This window comes from Lycium ferocissimum, chromosome 11 (genome assembly GCF_029784015.1).
Source record: "Lycium ferocissimum isolate CSIRO_LF1 chromosome 11, AGI_CSIRO_Lferr_CH_V1, whole genome shotgun sequence".
Lineage (NCBI taxonomy): Eukaryota > Viridiplantae > Streptophyta > Magnoliopsida > Solanales > Solanaceae > Lycium > Lycium ferocissimum.
The window spans coordinates 3,253,504-3,276,804 of NC_081352.1; the positions used below are offsets into that span (position 1 = coordinate 3,253,504).

At 38.9% G+C, this 23,301-nt stretch overlaps 1 long non-coding RNA gene across 5 annotated transcripts; it reads left to right on the forward strand.

The window, feature by feature from the left end:
• The first annotated feature begins 386 nt into the window (after positions 1 to 386).
• On the forward strand, positions 387 to 3,015 carry LOC132036623 (uncharacterized). Of its 5 annotated transcripts, none has more exons than XR_009409633.1 (3): positions 387 to 2,463; positions 2,594 to 2,692; positions 2,892 to 3,015. It is a non-coding gene; the product is annotated as an uncharacterized LOC132036623 (long non-coding RNA). The 5 variants fall into 5 exon arrangements; XR_009409631.1 differs by having other exon boundaries at positions 2,594 to 2,785; positions 2,892 to 3,009; XR_009409630.1 differs by having other exon boundaries at positions 387 to 1,549; positions 1,678 to 2,463; positions 2,594 to 3,009.
• The last annotated feature ends 20,286 nt before the right edge of the window (positions 3,016 to 23,301 follow it).

Here is a 23,301-nt window from a genome sequence, read left to right on the forward strand (position 1 = left end):
CTCTAGTGATTTCTTAGGTGGTTTGGGTTTGGCCAGCTTTTTACTTAACTGTTCCCTTCTTTCTGTGCTTGCAGCCATGGGTCTCACAGAACAGTGAATTAATCTTCTCATGGAGCGGGCCTTGTTTGTCCATTTGTGTTGAGGCCTCTTTAGTTCTGTCTTTTATGAGTATCGAGATTTTCAATTCAGTTTTCTTCCCTAATCAGAGTGCTACCCTTCTCTTCTTTGTCCAAACTGTTCATGTATGGAAGTTCTCAACTTATATAGCTTTTTTTTTCCACTTGTGTGTGTTGTGTTCTGCTGCCATGTCTTTTCAGGTATGTAGATTGTATATATTAAAAAAGGAGAAAGTTTAGCACCAGGCTGGTACTAAGACCTTACAGAAATTAGAAATCCTTCTGAATAGAAACACATATTCTGCCTGTCATTTTTAGTTGTTGGTCTGGATGCTTGCTTATGTTCCTTGATGACCCTGATGAGATCCTTGACTATTGATACTTATGGACTTTTGGTAAGTACTCAAAACTCCATTCTGGATCTTCGGTAGCCGCGTACAGTGTTCTTCTCTTTTGGTGTTCTTGCTGCTTATCTTCTCTGCTTCTGTTCTCTTTCATGTATCATGCCAGCTTGACTTTTTGGTGGATGGATGTGTGGTAACAGTTAGAGGATTAGATTTACAGCGTTCCTTCTTTTTGTGCTTGCAGCTGTTGGGTCTTACAGAGCAGTGAATACTTCTTTTCATGGAGCGGCCTTGTTTGTCGATTTGTGTCGAGGTTTCTTTAGTTAATGCTTTTAATGAGTATTGAGATTTTCGATTCAGATTTCTTCCCTGATCACTGGTTCCCTTCTCTCTGTCAAAATTGATGATGTGTGGAAGTTCTCAACTAAGATAAATATTTTTCATTTGTGCTTGTTCTGGTGGTGTTTTTAGTTTTTAGTCCGGGATGCTTGATGAATGATCCTACTGATGAGATCCCTGATGGTTATGGATGCCTGATATAAATTTTGGATCTTTTGATAGTGGCTATTGAAATTTTGGATCTTTTGGTACTTCTGGTGTTCCCCTACTTTCTTCTCCACTTCCATTTTCTTTTGTGTATCACACCACTTCATTGTCTTTGGTTGGATGGATGTTCGTAGACCACATGGTGAGTGGTACATTAGATTTCAAATTTCAAAGGTTGGTGTCCAATGTGCGCTCCGGTGTATCCTGTGTCTTGGCTATTTTGATGCTTGCGCTGCCATCTGGATATCATCAGTCTTTGAGAAAAAGGGGGTTTGGAATCTTGTGTGGCATCTCTAGTAATTTGCTAGGTGTATGGGTTTTGCCAGCTTTGGACTTAACTGTTCCCTTCTTTCTGTGCTTGCAGCTGTTGGGTCTTATAACAACGTACCCAGTGTAATCCCACAAGTGGAGTATGGGGAGGGTAGAGTGTACGCAGACCTTACCCCTACCTTGGGAGGTAGAGAGGCTGTTGGGTCTTATAGAGCAGTGAATTCTTTTCATGGAGCGTCCTTGTTTGTCAATCTCTAGTGAAATTGCTATGAGGTTTTTCTCTTGGTCAGAGTGGTTCCCTTCTCTCTTTGTCAGAACTGCTGTTATATGGAAGTTCTCAACTAAGATTACTCTTTTCACAATTGTGTATAATATATTTTCTGCCATTTCAACTAATCCAGATGCTTATGGTCTTCGATTATCCAAGTGTTGAGATCTCTGACCGCCTTACAGGTATGGATGCCTGATTAAGTAAAACTCAATTCTGGATCTTCTTATAGTGCAAGGTGCTCCTCTACCTTTGGTGTTCTCACTCTTCTTCTTTGCTTCCGTGTTTTTATAATCACACCAGCTTGATTTTGTTTGTTGGGGGGATGGATGTGTATACCACATGGTGAATGCTAGTGAGGAGTAGATTTGGAAATTGCAGATGGTGTTTCAGTATCCGTTGCTGTGCATGCTGTTTCTTGGTCTTTTTGGTGCTTGCATTGCAATCTGGGTAGTGTCAGCCTTCAAGAAAAGGGGTTGCTTTTCAATCTTGTATCTGTAGATTTTCTACCTTGGGTTTCGCCGGCGTTGCACTTGCCTGTTCCTTTTCCGTGCTTGCTGCTGTTGGGTCTTAGAGCTGTGAATTCTACTTCTTATGGAGCGGCTTGTTTGTCAATTTATGTTGAGGTTTCTATAGTGCAGGCTTCAGTGAGTGAAAGAGTCTCTATTCAGTTGTCGTCAGAGGTCCCCTTCTCTCACCATACTCTAGTTATGTGCACTCTAAGTAGTTTTTTTTTTTTCCTTAGGAAAAGTTGACATGTCCATGGTTGCTTCCTTACATGGAGGCCGGTATATGATCATTGTTATTCAATTTTAGGTTCTCTTATTGGGTGATGTGGTATCCATGACATATTGTTTGTATTTTTAAGGTGCATGCTTATATATTGTAGATTTCATTGATAATTGTTTCTATTTTTAAGGTGCGTACTTATATATTTTAGGTTTCATGGGTTTTGATCAATCAATTTTTAAAAGTGAAGGGTTTAGACGGCTCATGACTTTGATCAGTTGACTTGTGGATTGGCATTCAAACTATTTGTTGTTTTGTAGAATTTCTCAATTAAATCTACTGTTCTTGTCAAAGTTCCTTTTGCTGCCATTTTTATTGATATTTCAATGATTCAGAGATGGAGGCTAGTACAGTTCTGGGTGCGTGATAAATATTGAATTATGCATCTTTGCTAGCATTGTGTAGAGCACTTGCCTGCATTTGATGTTCTCGCTAATGTCTTGGGTAGTCGTGTAAAGTGATCCTCTACATTTGGTGGTGTAATGCATTTATCTTTTCTTTGTCTGTTTTCTTTTGTATATCACACCAGCTTGTTTTTATTTGTCGAATATCTGGTAGAGCACATGGCGACCATAACAAAGAATTAGATTTCCGAAGGGCAATAACCAGATGCGCTCCTGCGGGGAAGGCCTCTGTCCTTATCCATTAGACAATGGACGCCTTCCATTTTGATTCTTTCTTCGTACTTAACTTTTTTGTTTGGGGGAAAAAAAAAAAAAGACAGAAAGAATTGTAGGGTTGTTTCGAACAAATTCAAGACAAAGAAACTTTTTAGTGTGGATTGTATCAGTTTTGGGGAAAATGGAGTTCTACATCTCGTCTCTGGCGTTTCTACTGCTTTCTTTAGTTGTATGGGTTTTGCCAACTATGTACTTTACCGGGCTTCAGTGCCTTCACACCGGGTCAGACAACAGTGAGTGTCCTTCAGTTCTTGTTTTAACGGAGCAGCATAGATCATTGCTGGTTGGTGAGTTCCTCTGCCTTATCGTCGCGTTAAGATTTGCTTTAACTCAATACTATGGAGATCAATTCAATTTCTTTCCTTATGTGACTGCTAAAAGGCGGTGCCTTTCGAGTATATGGTTTGAAACATTTAGCACTCTTCCTTCTGTTTGTTCAAATAATCTAGCTTATGGTTGAACTTTAAAATGTAAATATATTCGCCATATCTTATCATCCAACCATTAACTAGAAAATGATAGAAACAAAAACATTTTGCTATTTATTATCAAATTCTCCATTTGTGTAGGGTTTTTACTATCAAATTCGCCCTTACCTAAAATCACAGAAAATCTGAACATTAATCATGATGAAGTATGTTGCAAAATAATTCAATTTCTGTATTTATTGTAACATTTTATAGGAAGTGAACTTTATTTTTCATAGAATTGGGTGAGCATAACCAAAATTTAAATACTAGAAAAAATGTTAAATATAGAGAACGTTAATGTATGTAGTATAATTTTACTGGGTATGTATTTTCATTGGCACTTTCATCCTTGTATTACCAAGATTTGTTTTTTTAACCTCACTGTAATCCTCACTTCTTTATAATGATAATATTTCAGAAAACTTGATTTTAGTAAATATTATTCAATTCTAATGTGGTCCGTGTTTTAATCTCCCGATTGTACAGAATATATGGTTAGTGTCTTAATCTCCCTTTTAACATTTTACCTGTACATAATTCATTTCTCCAACTATGATCTCTATAATACATCTACAGCCCATGATCAATACTGTGTTAAGTTGTAACATTTTGTTATTTATATCTCTGTGAGTTTTCTTTTTCATTTTGTTTTTCTTAAACACAAGTACTTCCTTCAGCTGACAAGTCATTTGTCTGCCCTTTTGTGAAGACATAAAATGATATCAATTTTGGCAAAATAATTGTTGTTGTAACTTAGAAGTTAACAAAATAAATCTTTACTACTCAAATATATATCCCGTGAAACCCCACAAGTGGGGTCTGGTTTGCTGCTACAATAATTGTATTAAGAAAGTGGTTTAAAAGAGAGATACAATTTGTGGAGCTATGGTCTTGACTAGGGGTTATGTTGCTCGGACTCTTCACTTTTGGTGCCGCATCTGTGTCAACACGTCATGGGTGTGGGTATGGGATCCGTACCAAATATGTTCAACCGATTTTGGGTACTTTGACCAAATTCGATGGAGATCGTGAAAGATACAAATGCTTCTATAATAAAACAAAAGCTAAGGTGAAATTGAAGAAAATGGATACCTTGTATCTAGAAATTTATATGTTGGTCCTCCTTTTTACATCTCCTTCTAGTATGTTCCTCTTGATCAATATTTTCTCCTAGGTATACCTTGTAAGTTTTCCACATAATATCTCATAATTTAGACATATTACTCTAATTTTAGGTATTTGAATTATTTTTAGCTGAAACCCCACACCCGTATCCGTACCTGGATTCATATTCCGGAATCTTAAAATTTCGATCATGAAGGACCTGACCTCTAGATCCGCACTCGTATCGGACACCCACTCTCGATTCTGAACAAACTTAGACTCTTGACTTTGACTATTCAACAAAATGTTCAATAAAATATGATATCAACAATGTGATATTCATAGGTCGGTATCCTCATCTTGAGTTTAACAAATAATATCAAACGTATGCAATGTCAAATTTAAGTTTTGGCAGAACTTATGCCATGTTCTTTTCACTAAAAAGGAGTGAACGGACTGCAGTAGTAACATGATCAACTGTTCTTTTTATATAAATTGCATTGTTGAGGTTGGTTGATTCTTTCCCTGCTCTTTTTGTTTATTCTCATTTTGTGAGATTGAGAATATAGAACCTTTGACATCACGATGTCAAATAGATTTTCTTGAAATCTCACATTAAGGTTTGGTTTGCAGTCTGAAATCTTTCTTGAACTATGTTTCCTTTTGCAGTCATGGGTGGTGACTTATGTTACCCAAAAAAAATAAAATATACGGTCGTAATAACTTTCCTGTGTGCCAAATGAAGTGGTTAAATTGGTAAGTGGAGGCATTTAGGCTACTTAAAGAGGAAGAGATAATAATTTGCTTAGGTGATGCTTATATGCTCTACTTTGTTGATAGGATCATGATATTTTGAATTCAAATATCACAAAGGTATAAAGGGCAAGTAATGAAAAAAGGAACAGGAAACAATATACCTTGACTGGTTTGGGTGTTAAAAAAAATTTGATTCCATGTTATATAGTTGTTCTGATTTGCACAGATATTTCCTGAATAAGAGTATGATTCTGGATATCATACTTAGTTGTCCCAAGGTGCCATGAAACTGTGGACGAGGGTTTTTGGAATGCAACCATTTCATGGTGTGAATTTTATTACTGACTGGTCAATGCACATTCACCCCGTGGGAGATCTCTTATAAAGACTACTAATTACATCCTACATTTCTTTACTGGAGGAACATCTATGGTTTTTCAGTTGTCGAAGATTTGAATAGTGAAAATAGATGACAACCAGTAGGGTTCTGAGGGAAGGAATTGGACGATCTATTCCGGGACTTTCTTTCTCAGATTTTATACGTGCGACACATGTTCCTTTTGGTGCTCTAAGTAAAGCTCTAAGGTATTCTTCTGGGCTAGAGCTGTGGCATCTTTACCTTTTAGCTGCTAACTTGTCTTTTGAAGTTCTGTTTTGCGCTAACTAGTGATGTCCCAAAAGTTTTCTACTTCATGTGAATTTGTATATGGTAAACCATATTTTCTTCCCGTGGATGTTCGTTGCAGTCCAGCTTTTTGGAATCTGCTGGCTTTTCTTTAGATGAACTGTCATATCACAATTCATATCTGCTATTGTTGATTCCCGTCCTGGACTGGCAGGGACTAGTATATGTCCTTTTTAGGGAATTTGAGGTGCATCACGAAGTTAGGCTGGGGGCTTGCTCCACCAGTATTTGGATGATCGTTTAGCTCAGATAGCTGTTTGTTCAAAAGCCTTTTACTGTGAGGTAAATGATCGAACTTGAAAAGGACATAATGTGATGTGATCTTTCTAGGAAGTGTATCCCCTAAGTGTAGGTTCCGTCAATCGATTTTTTTGGTGTAAAGGAGTCATCTTCCATATCTGCTGTTGTGGAAGGATACCATACTGTCCCTAAGGAGATAACTTCATGTAGAAGGAATGAAAGAAAAAGGATGCCCAACTTATAGCATTTGCTAGCTCGATATACAAGGATGTGGTGGAAGGGGAATGTGCTTTTATTGTATCTTCTTTTGAGAACCTTCATGTGGTATATGTGCAACACCCAAGTTTGGTAGATCAGTTGGCACCCGAGGAAGTTAATAACTTCAATTTACCTTTAATTTCCTGCATGTGCTAAAGCAAGTTACTGTAGATTGATTTTTGTTGCTTTAAAGATCTGATGATGTTGGAAGTGATCTTCTTGCGAGCGATTCGATGTGTGAGATTCGCTTTTCTTCTGTTGGTTATGCGGGATACTTCTATGGTGGTCTTCAATCTTTGTTTTGTAGGCTTGTGGAGAATTGCCTGTGCTGGTGGTGGGGAGGAGCCTATGCTGTGCCTTTTTATTTGTTCCAGGCGTTCCAGGCACAATTATTGAGTCTGTTCCAGTCTTCAATTTAAGTTTTGAGAATTTTCAGGATAATGAAACATTTGCACAGTATTCTAGCACAATGACTTATTTTCACTGATGATGGAATGTATCCAATAGTATTCTTGCAAAACGAATTTGAATCTCTATTTCGACTCGTGTAATTTTTTCCTTCAATATTTTGAGTTATGAATGTCACCTAGAAGGCCATTGAGAAGTCTAAATTTTACAAGTTCAATTTCTGATTTGTTTAGCGGTTGATTCGTGAATTTATCTTAGATTCTCCCCTAGGTAGTTCTCACTTTGTATCCCCAAGTACAGCTATCTACGTCCGTGCTCATCAACAATTCCAGGAAAGTTGTTCCTTTTTTATAACCATCTTATTTCCGGGTTGTTTCTCGGCTCTGCGTCTTGATTGCATTTGAGTTATAACCAATAATGGCTCTCCTTGCTTTACCTTTTGTGGTTTTGGTCCAATTGTTGCTACATTTTTGTTTAGTTGACCCTCAACTCCGCTTTGTCAAATCGGCCCCAAGCCCGGATTAAGGAGGGGGGAAGGTGTCAAGTGTGCAGTTAGTCTATCTATCTAGTGTTTCTCCTTGTTGTCTCTACCAATTCGGATGGGAACATGTGCTCTGTAATCCTGATACAGTTGGTCTTTTTTTTTATTTATGTCATGTCTGATTACAGTTGAATATCGATTATCAGGAATGCTGTGCCTGCTAAATGGAATGTGTTAAGATGGGTTAGGACCTTGTATTGGGCAAGTTGACAGAAGATTCAGGCAGGCGGTCTTGGTTATCATGCAATTGGCAATATAGATATTGTGATAACAACTTATTTTCTTGCATCTTCAGTGAGGAGAATTCACCAAGGATCACAATCTTGTCTTACATTTGTTGCAATTTATTGATGATCCACTTCAGACTGGAAATATTCTTTCGTTATTGATGTTCTGGTTTCTTTCTCAATATTCAGCTAGAGGTTAGCCCGGCAGCGGATAAATGTGTCTACTTAATGAGCATGTGAATTTCTTTTCTACATAGTTGATGACCTGGGACCTTTAAAAACAGCTGATTCTCGTTGCCTGGTTGCAACATAGTACTCTTTTTAACTCTGTGCTGTTTGCTCCTGGGTTTTCATGGATGCTGCAGACTACATCTTGATCATGTGAGGTTTCAATGCGTGTGACTGCCTCCAGAGTCTGTTTTCTTCAATGTCTACTCCATTTATGGATGATCAACCACTGCAGTTAAAATTTTTTCCACTATTAATGTCTCTTGTTGAGCAAAAATACTAGGTGATTTCTTCTCATTTGTTCTAGTCTTGGTGAATAGAGTTATCTGTACCTGTGCTGGTGAGAGACGGCAGGTAACCTGCGAGATTAGTCAAAGGTGTGTGCAAGTTGCTCGGACATTAAGGGATAAAGAAAATTACTCTTTTAATATTCGCTATTAGCTTGTGAGGTTTTCATGGGTGCTGCAGACCACCTGAAAATATCAAAGGTTGGGATCTAGTAGGTGTTCTCTGCATTCTCTTGATCTTTTTGGTGCTTGCAGATCAGGCTTCGACAAAAGGGGATTTTTAATCTTGTCTATGGCATCTCTAGTGATTTCTTAGGTGGTATGGGTTTCCTCGGCTTTGCACTTACTGTTAACTTCTTTCCTTCTCTTGCAGCCATGAGCAGTGTCTTCTTCATTTCGTGGAGCGATCATGTTTGTCCATATGTGCTCTGAGGTTTCTTTAATTCAGTCATTTATGAGCATCGAGATGCTGAATTCAGTTCTCTTCCCTAAACGTTGTCTTTTCGCTTTGTTGAAACTACGGTTAAATTGGTAATTTATTTGGATCTTCTGATAGCCCTGTAAAGTACCCTACATTTGGTGTTCTCGCTTACTTATCTTCTCCACTTACACTTTCTTTTGTTCAACGCACCAGCTGATTTTGTTTTGGTTGGATGGATGTTTGTAGACCACATGGTGAGAGTGAGATGGTTTGAATTGGAAATTTCGAAGTTCGGTACTCTAGTTTCAACATGCGTCGAGAAAAGGGAGTTCTCCAATCTTGTCTGGTACCTCTTGTGATCTCCTGCGTGGTATGGGTTTGTGAGCTTTGCACTTAACTGTTCCCTTTTTTTTGTGGTTGCAGCTATCAAGATGCATATACCATATATACGCGCATATAGCGCCATCAGGCCTCTGTGGGCATCATCATCTTCATAATAATAACCAACTTATCAGTGGTGCTTATGTACTATACATATATGTGCATATAACACTATCGAGATATATTCATAGGTATATATGCATGAAGACCCTTAAGATACATTATGAGCATGTCGGAGTGACATAAGGTAGTTACACCTCCGACTATCCTTATGTGACTAACATTGTCACCATACGTTTCATTTCAAGTCAAGAAAACAGGACCATGCTTCATTAAGCATACTAGGAAAAGAAAAACATGAGGAACTCTTAACTATATGAATAGAGCCATTATTGGAGGGACGCTCGTTTACATTGCGTTTTAATCGGGATCATGCCAAAAGGAGTAAGGTTAGCCTTAACATACCTTATATCGAACCACGACGTATCAAGCCGGAATCAGCCTCCTTCACGCCTAAGTCTACAACCAACAATAAGGCAACGTTTATTACGAGTAGTTCAACAATCCCCTATCGAGCGGTGAGCTAATTCTATATAAAATCGGACAACATCTCCCCCATTTTCCTTACTTTCCCAAGTCCATAGAAACAACAAGAACACATACAAACTTCAACTATATACTTCCAGCACAACAACATACCCAAACAACTTAACAACATAACACAACAATAATGAATATCAAGTTTACAACTTCTAGTCGACATCTTGCATGTTTTCAACCATCCAGCATATCAAGAACCTAAACTAACTCTTATACATGAAGAAGAACAAGATTCTTACCTTAAATCTCGAAAACCAACTGCAAATCAACTTGGAAAAACTTTAAAACAGTCCAGCAACTTACAACTACATCATATACGATTTCCAACCTTTATTTTACAAGTTCTCAACCAAACAATCTAGTTACAACTTGTATGGACTCAAATACATATCGGAGAAGTAGAGTCTTACCTTAATCCAGCAAGATTAAGCCTTTTTCTTATGCTGCCTCAACTTGGAAGAACTACCAACACAAGCACAACGCGATAGAACTATGTTCTACTAGACCCACGGGATTCCCGACACTTGATTTAGGTGATTTACATTTGGATTAACTGTGAAGACCTGAGAGAACTCTTAGAGAACTTCTTAGAGAGGTGTATGGTCAGTTTGGGTCGAAAAATGAGGTGAAAAGGGGCTTCCACCGCTTAAACATAAGTTGATAAGTTTCCACACCTCAAGTGGGTCCCAAAGGAGTTGCCTGCGTAGTCTCGCACAAACGCGAATATATTTTTTTTTTTTTTAATTAAAGGCCACTAGGTTTTGTGCCACCTAGTGGCTATTTTATTAATAAAGTAAAGGTTCAACAAAAACAAAAGGTCTTTGAAAACGTAAAAAACAACAGAAAGCAAATAGACTTAAGCTAAGTGAAAAGGGAAAGTGTAGCCATTGAAGTCAATCGGAGCGGCCCGTTGCCATTCTTGTTTCATTGACGTTCTGGTGATGATTTGGCCTTCGTCCTCACAAAATTCCATCTTTTGAAGCTCGCTTGAACACGGGTTTGTTGCTTGATCTCCCTCTTGATTTCTCCATTTGTACTTCGGTATTTGTGTCGATTTGGGTTGAAATTGCTCCAATCGATCTACTATGGTGTGTTGTTTGTTGATGTGTCTTCATTGTTTCCAATTTTGTGGTGAGTTCGGACTTTCTCAACTTCGATTTTATTTGAAATTGCTTAGAAATCTGCTCCGATGTTATGTGTTGTTTGTTGATGCGCCTTCGTGCTTCTAATCTTATGGTGAATTTATGATCTCCGACTTTCTCCGCGGCTTGTCCGTGGTTTGTGTTTGCGTGTCTGGTATACATTTCTAGACGCCTCTTCGATGCTTCACCGCTTGTGAACAATTGGGGTTTCTGAGTTGCAATTGTCATTGTGTGTCGTTGCTCTGTGGTATTGTTGTCTGCATTTTTCTCTGCACTTTTCTTCAGCCTTATCATGGTGTATTTTCTATTTCTTTAGTAAATACACCATGACTAGCGCAACTGCATCACATGAAACAACTATGTTAGTGAGAAAAGGGATCTCCATTCTCTTCTTCAAGGAATTTGAGAATTTTGGTCCCTAAGTTGTTTGATTCCCTTTCTTCCTATCTCTCGCCCATTGGATCCTTTCATCTCCCTCCATCATCTTCGACAATTCCCCACCCTTAGGTAGGGTATATTACTCTTTGTCCTTGTTTATGAGCTTTCTTCCCCATGTCTCTATTTCTGAAAGCCGTTAGCAAGATAATCACCTCATCCCGAGCTAGATTTGCAAGGAAATACGCAAGTTTATTCCACTCCGAATATATGATTAACCACCACGCTTCTTTCACCCATGATCCTCCAAATTTCCTCCATGACATTGATGATTTGCCGGGAACTTGCCACTTTTTCCAGACATTTTTCATAATCATAGAATCGGTTTCTACTATCATTTGCTTGAATATTCATCCTCTCCATGTACTTTAGTGCACTCGCATTATAGCTTCTACTTCCACGGGTATTTGTGTAATTGCCATCCCTCATCTCATGAGACCGAGCAAACACCAAATCTCCGCGTGTATTTCTGACAAAAACCCCAAGAACTTCTACCTATTTCCTCACAAGCCCCCGTGATTGCATTTTATCCAACACTTGTCCGGTGGCCTCCAACATACTTGGTATATCTTCACTTTAGGGGAATAAGACTGCAAAGACTTCAATAACTCTTGCCAGCTATAAGGAGCATACTTAAAATTACTTCTTCTTGTCTTCATAAATAAAATTACGATGCATGATCTTGTACTTGACTTGTTAACGAAACCTTCCTCCATGTTTGTATAGTGTTTCTCCTTTTCCAAAGCTCCCACACTATGACTGCTGGTATAATCTGATAAATCATCTTAGTGTGCTTGGTTTTGCTAACTCCCACCATGCTGTTATGACTTGTGTAAGCTGCATTCCTGAAATACTGATACCAACAGGTCCACAAAAGTATTTCCAAGTAATCTGAGCTACATTAGAATTTAGAAACACATGAGCTATGGTTTCCTCCTGTGGAACTAGACAGCAGCTACACTTAGAAGCAAATTGAAAGCCCCATTTCTTTAAAGTATCATCCAATGGCAACTTTCTTTGCCATAGTCTCCATGTGAAAAAACTAATTTTTATAGGAAGACCCTTCACCCATGTATTCATAGACTTTGCTAGTTTCTTTTCTTTGTCTCATCACCTGGAAACTACACAAACGCGAATATAAGTCGTATCGACGAACGGTTTAATGCGTTGAAAACTAGACTTGTAGACCTTCGATATGGTGGGAGGATCACCCTGTAAATCCAAGTGTATTGGGAGAAAAGCTGAGTGACATCTGACCCAAATTTTAGTAAACTTATGAACGTAACTTGCGACAACTTTTGCCGACTTTTATTTTACAACTCCCTTGATTTCAAAACTTAACATATGACTAATTAACACTTCAAATACCATAAAATACGACCTCCTTAGCATATTAAGCATTCCTAGTTTTTACCCCGAAAGTATAGGTTATAATATCTTTGATTCGTTTAACCTCTAATCCTCACGATGCTTCCTTAACACTTGTTTTAACCCTTCATTATCTTTGTAAAGGTCCTTAACCTTTCCGGCTCATATGGATTCACCTACGACTCATTCTAACATGAAAGTACGGGGTGTAACAGTGAGACCATGGCTCGCGATCGCGATGAACCGCGACTCGTCCTTGCCCCACACGTGTAACCTCGTGATGTCGAGGCACCTGGCGCATCGCAACTAAGAACACCAGATAGCTGAAACTAAAAAAATTTGGTTTCTCTAAAATCCTGATTCGACACCTGAAACTTATTCGGAACCCCCCGAACGCCAATCAAATATGCATTTCAGTCATAAAACATGCTATGAACTCGTTCGAGCACTCGAAATTTCCAAAAGAGATCGTCTTGCACGGGTTGACTCCAAACCATAAATTCTCATAATCCAACCAACGACCCAAAACACACCTGAATGCCCCGAGACCCGAACCAACTATCCTACCAAGTCAAAAATCACGTTTCGGACCTAACTGAACTATCAAAATTCGATTCTGGACAGATTTCCCAAAAGTCAACTCTTGGTCAAAGCTTTTTCCTAAAATCAAACTTCAGAACTCAAAATTAGGATTTTCCTTCCGATACTAGTCTGATTGCCTCGATAACCATGTCACCTATCCCCGCAAGTCAAAAGTGCCAAACTAAAGTTAAGGGAGGTTCGTTTGGGCAAATAGGTAAAAATCATCAAAAAGGCCTAACGGGTCGTTACATCATGCACCACTTAAACACATGTTCTTCCTCGAATGTAAAGAGAAAGAAAGTACCTAAATCAACGAAAAGCTGGGGGTATCTACTACGCATGTCCGACTCAGTCTCCCAAGTAGACTCCTTGACCGGAGAAGCTTCCATTGAACATTCACAGAAGCTTTCTCTTTGGATAACTTTCGAATCTCTCTGTCTAGAATAGCAACCGACTCTTCGTCAAAAGTCAAATTCTGATCAAGCACACAGAATCCCACTGAGTCACATGAGAACCGTCCGAATGGTACTTCTTGATCATGGAAACATGAAATACGGGTTAAACACCTGATAGACTAGGCGGAAAAGCCAACTCATAGGCTACCTCGCCGATACGCTGAACAATCTCAAACGGCCCAATGTACCTCTAACTCAACCTGTCCTTCTTCCTAGACCTCATCACACCCTTCATGGGTGAAACCTTGAACAAAACTCGCTCACCAACCATGAACTCCAAATCACGAAACTTTCGATCCGCATAACTCTTTTGCCTACTCTGAGCTGTGGGAAGCCTCTCCTGAATCAACTCGACCTTGTCTAAAGAATCTTGTAGCAAATTCGTACCCCAAGGCCTAACCTCAAAATCTCTTAAGAAGGTGATAATTTGACATTGTAGTCATGAAATCCTATCAGAGTGAGTTTGGGTGAAAATAATTGTTTTAAGATCAAGACGAATAGTAAGATGCATAAGATTTGATAGAATCGACTAACTATACAATGGGTCAAACTTCCATCCAGTATACGTGAAAATTCGTTGGGAATTTGAGAAAACTTAAAACATGCCTTTGAAATACCCTTCCAACCATAAAAAGAACTAGGTCGATGGAGCTGTGAGTAAAACGTTATGATCGTTTTATTGAAAGGTCGCAGAGCAGTCCACTGGACCGATGACTCGCCGATTGCAATATGCGGCGGCATTTGCGACGCATTTTGACCCCAAAGTTTCTAGGTATTCTGTTATGAAATGTGTTTCGATATGCCACAACATTTTGCAATATGCGGTACAAACCCTAAAGCAGAACGGCTTCGCCTATAAATACCCAGAACATGAACTTTTCTTAAATCTTTCATTCTACTTCGTTTTGGCCGACTTTTTGAGGAGAAAAGACCTTAGAACTTCTCCAAACCTCTAAGGTAAAGTTCTTTCTCAAACCCCAAGTATTATTCCATTCCCCAAACCTTAGATTCTTGAAAATCAAAGAAAGAGAAGTTAAAGGAACGTTTGGGAATTCTCTTGAAGGTAAGACCTTTGACCTTTTCTTAGGTTATTGAAGGGATTTATACTAATGTAGGGTAATAGAAGTTATGGGAATCCATGGGTGAATTATTGGGGAACAGGAACACATTTTTGGGCATGAAAAAGCCCTAGTTTTTTGTTTGAGGGTGGGAACTCTTAGAATTCGTTAAAGAACTTAATCATTAAAATCTATTGTAGAAAGATAGTTGAAGGTGGAGGAATACGTTTGACAGCCTTTTAGCGGGAATTGAGGTATGTCTACCTTTTGAAAACGATTTTGGATGTATGTCTACGTTTTTGAAATCGTCTTTTGAAGTATGTCTAATTTTGAAAAGCTTCTTTTAAAGTATCTCTTCGTTTTTGAAATATTTTGTTATATCCCGTATTTTGTACATTGGGATAATTCGAGTTAACCATGATAAGTTGAAGATAAGACTATTCCGGGATACGAGGTTGAGACTTTTGACCTCCGATTTTGTTTTAAGGCATAAGTTGCTTATGAATTTATTGGCATGGAATATTAAGAAAAATTTGGGGTTAAAAGTGAATTATGAAAAGTTATTAATTCATGAAATTAAAGGCCATGTGGCCGTGTGATGTAGGTAGGCCATGGGCCACATGGATGTTTTATATATGTGATTAAAAGGTGAAAAATTAATTATATTACTCATCTTTCAACACTTAGAAGCTTAGAGAAAAATTGAGAAGCTTGGAGAAAACCAAGAAGCCATTCGGCCATGGTCCAAGCCGAGCAAGGTGCCATGAAAAATTGATCAAAAAATAATTTCCTCTAGCTTTTCAACTCCTTAGAAGGTGTGTAACAACATGGAGTAATTGTTGGAGTGGTAGGAACAAGTGTTAGTTCAAGCACCAATCCTAGCCGAGTGAAGAACTAAGTGGAAAAGGTTTGGTTCAATCTTCTTTTTCATATGTTATGGATGATTTGTACATGTTGTAGTGTGTAGAATTGGATGAAAATCATGAAACCTTGGATGTTGGTGTTGAACAGCGGGTGTGTTGTGTTGTGACCGTTTACATGTCAGTTGTGTAGAGTGATGATTTGATTTTATTTAGCATGTTTGGTTGTTGTTATTGTGGATTCTAGGATGAAATGAAGGTTTAGTGATTCAAGTCGAAGTTGTAGCCGTTTGTAGCTTATTGTCGAAGCTAATGCGATTCTAATATAGTTGCTTGCATTTACAAGAATAAGGTTGCTAATGTATGGATTATTGGTGTAGTTCAAGTAGTTTTGGAAGAAAAAATGTGTTATTGTTGTTCATGTTGAGTTGGGAGGTTTGGTGGAATGATGGTTTGGTTGGGTTGTTTGAATATTGTACGGATTGTTTGAAATGTTCTTGAATTTTGTTTGAATGGTTTCGGATTGATATTGAAACGCGTGAGCAATGATGTTGGATTGATTATATGTGTTGATTTGAACATAAATGGAATGTTGTCGAATTATGTAGAAAAGAGTTACTAATGTTAGAATGCGTTTTGAATTGATTGTTGATGTTGTAAGTATGGTTGTTGGTATTGTTGTTGAAGTTTTGGCGAGTTGAATTCTCGGGGATGTTGAATTTACTGGGAAATGCTGCCCAAATTTCTGTAGATAAAGTGCTAGCTTGGAATTGGATTACTAAGTGCTTATGACTAATGTTTGGTGTCCAACGACGTTATTGTAGATTTTGAGAAGCCGAGACTTAAGTTTGGATTAGCTTAGGAAGCGGACGAGGTATGTAAATCTTACTCTTTCCTTCTTTTGGCATGTCTTAGACGTAAGTAAGGTATGACGTGATATATGCCTTGGGGAAATCCCATTCTTAAGTTTGTTAAAGATGTTTACGGTTCTTACTTCTTGATGTTGACATTCTTTTCATATGGTCGGACTATGGTCCTTAAGTCTTATGTATGATTGAATTTCAAATATTGCAAAAGAATTTTTGTTCTTAAAAGATTCTGTGTCTAATAATGGCCGTAACTTTCATAGACGGAACCGGGATCGCTTCGAAACGTCCGTAGAAAGTTCTATAGCCGTATAATGTCCCTAACTTTCACATATGATCTCGGATTGCTATGATATGTTCATAAGAGAGATTCTATAATGACTAATGCCCGTAACTTTCATGGGCGGGCTCGGATTGGCTTGATACATGTTTATGATCCCCGAGACGTTATGTGACATATTTCGTAATGATATTCCAAGAGTCCTAAGTGTGACTATTATTCGGATACTCGAGCGTTGATTGTCTACTTATCTATTGAGTCGCAAAAGATGATTTATGTGTATGTGGTTACTTACTACTCTGCTCCTGCGTGGTCGTTACATCTTTCACCGAGTCCGGCCGACATGCTTTCGTGTACGGTGCCTCTACTATATTATTCACCGAGTCCCTCACTGTAGGCGGACACGCTATATATATATGATAATGTGATGATGGCGCCAGCCCACAGGATGGGCCGAGTATGATGTATACATGATGGAGACAGAATCTCCTCCACCGAGTCCCTCATTAGAGGGGCGACACGCCATTCACCGAGTCCCTCACTGTAGGGCGGGACACGCTATCCACCGAGTCCCTCACTAGAGGGCCGGGACACGCTATATGTATATATATGATGGTAATATGATCTTGCTTACCGAGTCTCTCATTAGAGGGCCGGGACACGCTATATGTATACACATGTGCAGAATGATTGTCTGATTGTGTCACTAAGCCCCATGACAGGTTGGATATGATATTGCTATGCATGGTTTGAGTTTAAGAGTAAGCGGTCGGATATTCGATTGTTCTCTCGCTTCGTACTTTTATCTCGGTTATGACTCTCATCGTATTGTTCGCTTTACGTATATTCCGTGCGACCCTCTCTTTTCTGGGGGCAGTTGGGACACGCTATCCACCGAGTCCCTCACATAGGGCGGGACACGCTATCCACCGAGTCCCTCACTGTAGGGCCGGGATACGCTATATGTATATATATGATGGTAATATGATCTTGCTTACCGAGTCCCTCATTGGTCAGAGGGCCGGACACGCTATATGTATACACACGTACGGATTGTCCGATTGTGTCCTAAGCCCCATGACAGTTGGATATGATATTGCTATGCATGGTTTGAGTTTAAGAGTAAGCGGCGGATATTCCGATTGTTGTCCTCGCTTCGTACTTTTATCTCGGTATGACTCGTTAATGTATTTCATGCTTTACATGCTAAGTACATATTCCGTCACCCCCCTTTCTTCGGGGGGTCACGTTCATGCCACGCAGTTGTGGCATGAGTGAGGACGTTCTGATATTCCACAGGATTGGCGAGCTCCGTTTCTCACGTGCTGTAGGAGTCGGAGTATTTGTGTTGTGGCATCATGTTCTATGTTAGAGACTTTGTGGCAGGCACGTATAGTATATGTCGGTTTGTAAGCGGCTCTGTGTATGTATTATTATGCATTGTGTTACAATTTTCATATGTATACAGATTTTCCTTGATTTGAGAAGAACGAAAAGTATGTTTTTCTAAGAAGCTTGCATTGTGCATTCATGTCATGATTTAAGGGCCCAGTATGGTTATGAGTATCACGAGAGTCAGCGGGTTCGCTCGGCCCTAAGTAAGGGTCGGGTGCCCATCACTCCCTAATAAGTTAGGGTGTGACAAAATTGGTATCGGAGCAGTTCGTCCTAGGGGTTGTCTGCAAAGTCGTGTCCAGTAGAGTCCTGTTTATGGTGTGAAGTGCGCCACATTTATAAACAGGAGGCTACGGGGCATCTAGGGTGGTTACTCTTCTTTCACATCCTAGATCGTGCGATAGAGCCAAGCCATAGGAAATGAGATTACTTGCACTAACCTTCGATTTCAGCAGAAGAATGACATCGACAGAAGAAAGTGACCAGCTATATTGGAAGCTACAAAGCACGCAGGTAAGTAAAGGTATGAAGGATATATGTTGGGTAAGATATTGAAGTACGATTGAAATACAAGTTGAAGATTAAAAGGGAAAGTAAACAAGTGTAACAGGTGCAATTTGAGTCGGGCATACGAGGTATGTTCATCATTTTTGTACTGTTGTTGATATTGGGAGCCCTGTGTGGCTGTGATACGATATGATATATGTATATATACGTGTTTGGACACGTGAGGCATTGTTGGTATTTCTAAGTGCGTGTTTTGAGATAGTAACAATTACAGAGGAAACTCTGCCAAAATTTTCCTGGAAATGAAAAGAGAATAAGATATAGGTTTGTGATATGACTTGAAAGGTCGTACTAATAGTAATGATAGGATTTGACTAAGTTACGAGTACGGCTGACATCGAGAAAGAAGTTAATTGCTGAATTGAGGATAATAATAATTAGAAGGCCAATATCGATATGGTAAAAAGAATTTGGAGAGGGCTTGTAATCCTAAGAGTTGATTTAGAAAAGGGCTGGTAAATCTTGATGGAGTGTCGTTTAAGGTACCGACTGAATTGATAAGCAGGGATGAGTTATGATGAGCTTTTAGTTAAAAGAAGTAATAGTATGATTAAGACAAGAGTACAGAGGAAAATGAAATTTGTCGGTTATGAGTGTGTTGATAAGACAGCTTGTGAGATATTAAGGATAAGATTGACCAGAAAGGGTAAGAAGTTAAGAAATGTTACACTATGGGATCGAATACGAACAGGGTATAAGGAGGATTGCTATGAAAATAAGTAAAGCCTGGTGAGAAAGTGGCCAAAGCTATGATGTGATCTGTGTAGCTAGAATATAAAGGCAAGTGTGAAACGGAAGAGCGAGCTATAGAACGAATAAGGAAGGCTTATCAAGTTCTGTAGGGGAAGTTCGGAATAAGGGTTATATAATAACGGAAATGATAGCGAGTGTAAGAAAAGAAAGGGTAATTGAAAGAAGGAAATAAGAAGAAAGCGAGGTAAAATGAGAGCGAGTGTAAGATAGCGAGGTAAAATGAGAGCAGAAGTCCAAAGGCCGATAACCAAGTATTTATAAGTAACGGCGATCAAGGTGTGTTCACCACCATTGGGAATCTGGAAGTCTAGGACGGAAAGTAGTCATCTCCATAGGTGAAAAGTGAATGTTGAGGAGTGAAAAAGGGCTAAAATAGTAATGGTGGAGTCAGAAGAGTAAGAGACCCTTTCGAATTCGAAGGGAGATGTGTTATGAGAACGTTTCAAAATCTGTTAAGACTTTAAATTACTCCAGATTATGTGACGAAGGTCATGCGATGAGGTGGACGCGATCATACTGGCATTAAAGCATCGTATTTCGTCAGAGTTCCAAGGTTAAGCGTGTTGGAATGAGAGAAATTTTAGGATGGGTGACCCCCTGGGAAGTTTTTTGAAAGTCTTACAAATTCAGACGTAAGAAGCAAATGAGAAACTAGGGTAATCTAAGGAAAATTTGAGTCTGCGGAGTGGGCGGAAACCTTAAGAGGTCGCGTGGAACGGAGCAAATTAGACCGGTGAAGAGAAAGAAGGTGCATCGCAGCCCTAAAAGCAGGGTAAGTTGAATAGCGTTTGAAAATACTTTGTAAGCAAGATAGTAGTGATTATGTCTACATAGGCGTACATATGATATCCCGTACATGGCAATATCGGTGGATATGTGTATTCCGGCAACCAACGTGGCGCTATACGGAAGGCATTAATCGGACAGGGTAGCGAAGTTCAAGTAAAAAGAAAAATGAATGGCACGAATGTTACAAGGCAAGCTGATGTTGTTTCACTACGGGTTAAGCTGGGAAAGTGCTAATACAATGATATCCGAGAAAGAAGAGAGAGTAGCAGATGAACGCAAGAGGGATCGAATGTCGGAATAAAAGTGCCGCCAAATTGAGATCTAAAATACGGACTATAGGAAAGTATAATCGGATAATAGTATAAGTACGCCGCAAGGGGGAAGTGGTTGCGAGGGATGAAAGTGCAAGACAGACAACCAACACTATAATATATTTGATACGGATGCTCGGGCTAAGGTAAGATTCCTTGCCGAGACGAGTTAGTAAGATCCAACAACCAGCAAAAGGGGTAGAAGCGAGGATGGTAATTGAGATAATGCTGAGAATTAATTGTAGAGATCTTAAAGGATATGACATTGGAAAGTGGAGGCTTAAAGGAGGATACGACGAGAGAACGATAACGAGTAACTTACAGAGACATTGTGAAGGATAACACTGCTATGCTAAGTTAAAGGTTAAGATGTGGGCAAGAAAAGTTTGGATTCAGTAATACCAATACGGTGATAATATTCTGGGTGCATTAAGGAAAGATGTGAAGATGGGTTAAGCTAAATTACGGAGGTGGAGTTAGTACTGAGGACAAACAGGACATGGCTATGGTTGAACCAAAGATCTATTCCGATACCGGCTGTAAGAGAAGAGAAGCGAAGACAAAGTAAAACATAAGGATTGATGAAGCCACGCTAAGGTATTTTCAGGCTAATTTGAGCACCTTCGCGTATTTTTGTAAAAATTGCCACATAATGTGTGACCGGAAAGTTGAGAGCAAGATCTGAGCAAAGGGACAATAGATGAGTTTGAGTTAGAGATAAAGAGATGACACTGGATAATGTGCCTATAATGTTACAAGTTGAGTAAAGGGAGATTATAAGATGATTGAAAGAAAATGGTCGGAACTAGTCAAGTTACTAAAAGGGGTGAGATTATACGTCAAGTTCTTTCGGGATTATACCCGGTTTGATGATAGTTAAAGTAGGGTCGGCTATTAGCGCTTCCGGAAGGCATGTTAAATCATATGACGATGACCGGCGTCGACACTTAAAATTCCAGGTTGGCGAGTGGGTATGCTTGAAAATATCACCCATGAAAGGTGTAATGAGATTCGATAAGAAAGAGATGACCTGAGAAGCTGAAGAGGAGATTAAGAAGAAGTATCCTCACTTATTTACTATGCCTACAGGTAATCCAAACTCCTTAATTGGTTATGTTGAGTAATGAATAAACTGTATGTGATAGCTACAAAAGGAACTTCCCAGAAGTGCTCGTAAGACCCGTAAGACTAGTTTAACATTCGAGGACGAATGTTAGTGGGAAAGGATGTTATATCCCGTATTTTTGTACATTGGGATAATCCGGAAGCTAACCATGATAAGTTGAAGACAAGACTATTCGGGATACGAGGTTGAGACTTTGACCTCCGATTTTGTTTTAAGGCATAAGCTTGCTTATGAATTTATTGGCATGAATATTAAGAAAATTTGGGGTTAAAAAAGTGAATTATGAAAAGTTATTAATTCATGAAATTAAAGGCCATGTGGCCATGTGATGTAGGTGGGCAATGGGTGTATTGGATATTTTATATATGTGATTAAAAGGTAACAAATTAATTATATTGCACAAATCTTTTCAACACTTAGGAAGCTTAGAAAAATTAGAGAAGCTTGGAGAGAAAACAAAGCCATTCGACGTGGTCAAGCCGAGCAAGGTGCCATGAAAAATTGATCAAAAAATAATTTCCTCTAGCTTTTCAACTCAGCCAGAAGGTGTGTAACAACATGGAGTAATTGTTGGAGTGGTAGAAGACAGTGTTAGTTCGAAACTTGATCCTAGTAGAGTGAAGAACTAAGTGGAAAAGGTATGGTTCAATTTTCTTTTCATATGTTATGGATGATTTGTACGTATTTGTAGTGTGTAGAATTGGATGAAAATGTCATGAAACCTTGGATGTTGGTGTTGAACGTGGGTGTTGTGTTGTGACCGTGTACATGTTGTGTTGTGTAGGAGTGATGATTTGATTTTATTTAGCATGTTTGGTTGTTGTTGTTGTGGATTCTAGGAGAAAAGAAGGTTTAGTGATTCAAGGGTTTTAGGTTTTTAGCTTATTGGGTAAGCGATTTAATATAAAAACTTCATTTACGAAAAATTTCTAAGGGGGGGTTGGGTTCTAAATTTTAAGAAAGAAATGGTTATTGTTGTTTGTTGAAATGGGAGGTTTTGGAATGAGGTTTGGTTTTGTTTTGGACGGATTGTTTAAATGTTTTTTCCCCCCAACCCCATAGGGGGATGGGCACCCCATTTATTGGAGCAACCCCCGGGCTCTCGTAATACTCATAACCCTGCCATTAAATCAGAAAATAAAACATAATAAGCTTTTCAAAGAATCACCACTTTTTTTTTTCTCAAAACAAAAAAGACCGTTCTGGGAAATCGTATTATAAAAAAATAAATACTCCTTAATAAAAAAATAAATGTTATATATAACTATCTCCCAAAGCTTTTATAAACCAAGATGACAAACATAAACACTCGACTCGGAAGACTTGGGGGAAAGGATTCACCCCCAAAATGGAACCCTTCAATTTCCCGTATATACCCGGGGCATAAAAAGGGGACCAAAAAGGGGGTGGGGGAAATGCCAGTAGCAAAGAAATTTGGTTCAAAAAAGATCCCAAATTGATTTCAAACAAGTATAATAACAAAAAAATATCCAAAAGACTTGCCTTTAAATAATATCACCGTGTCAAATCTTGGAAAACCGTACAAACGTGTCCCGTCCCTCAAAAGGGGACTCGGAAAAAAAATCATATACTCTGTCATTATGCCATCTATATATATATATAAAACCGGGCCCCCTTAAAGGGGGCCTTGAATAAAACTCTATGCCATCCCGGCCCCCATCCCCCCTACTCCAA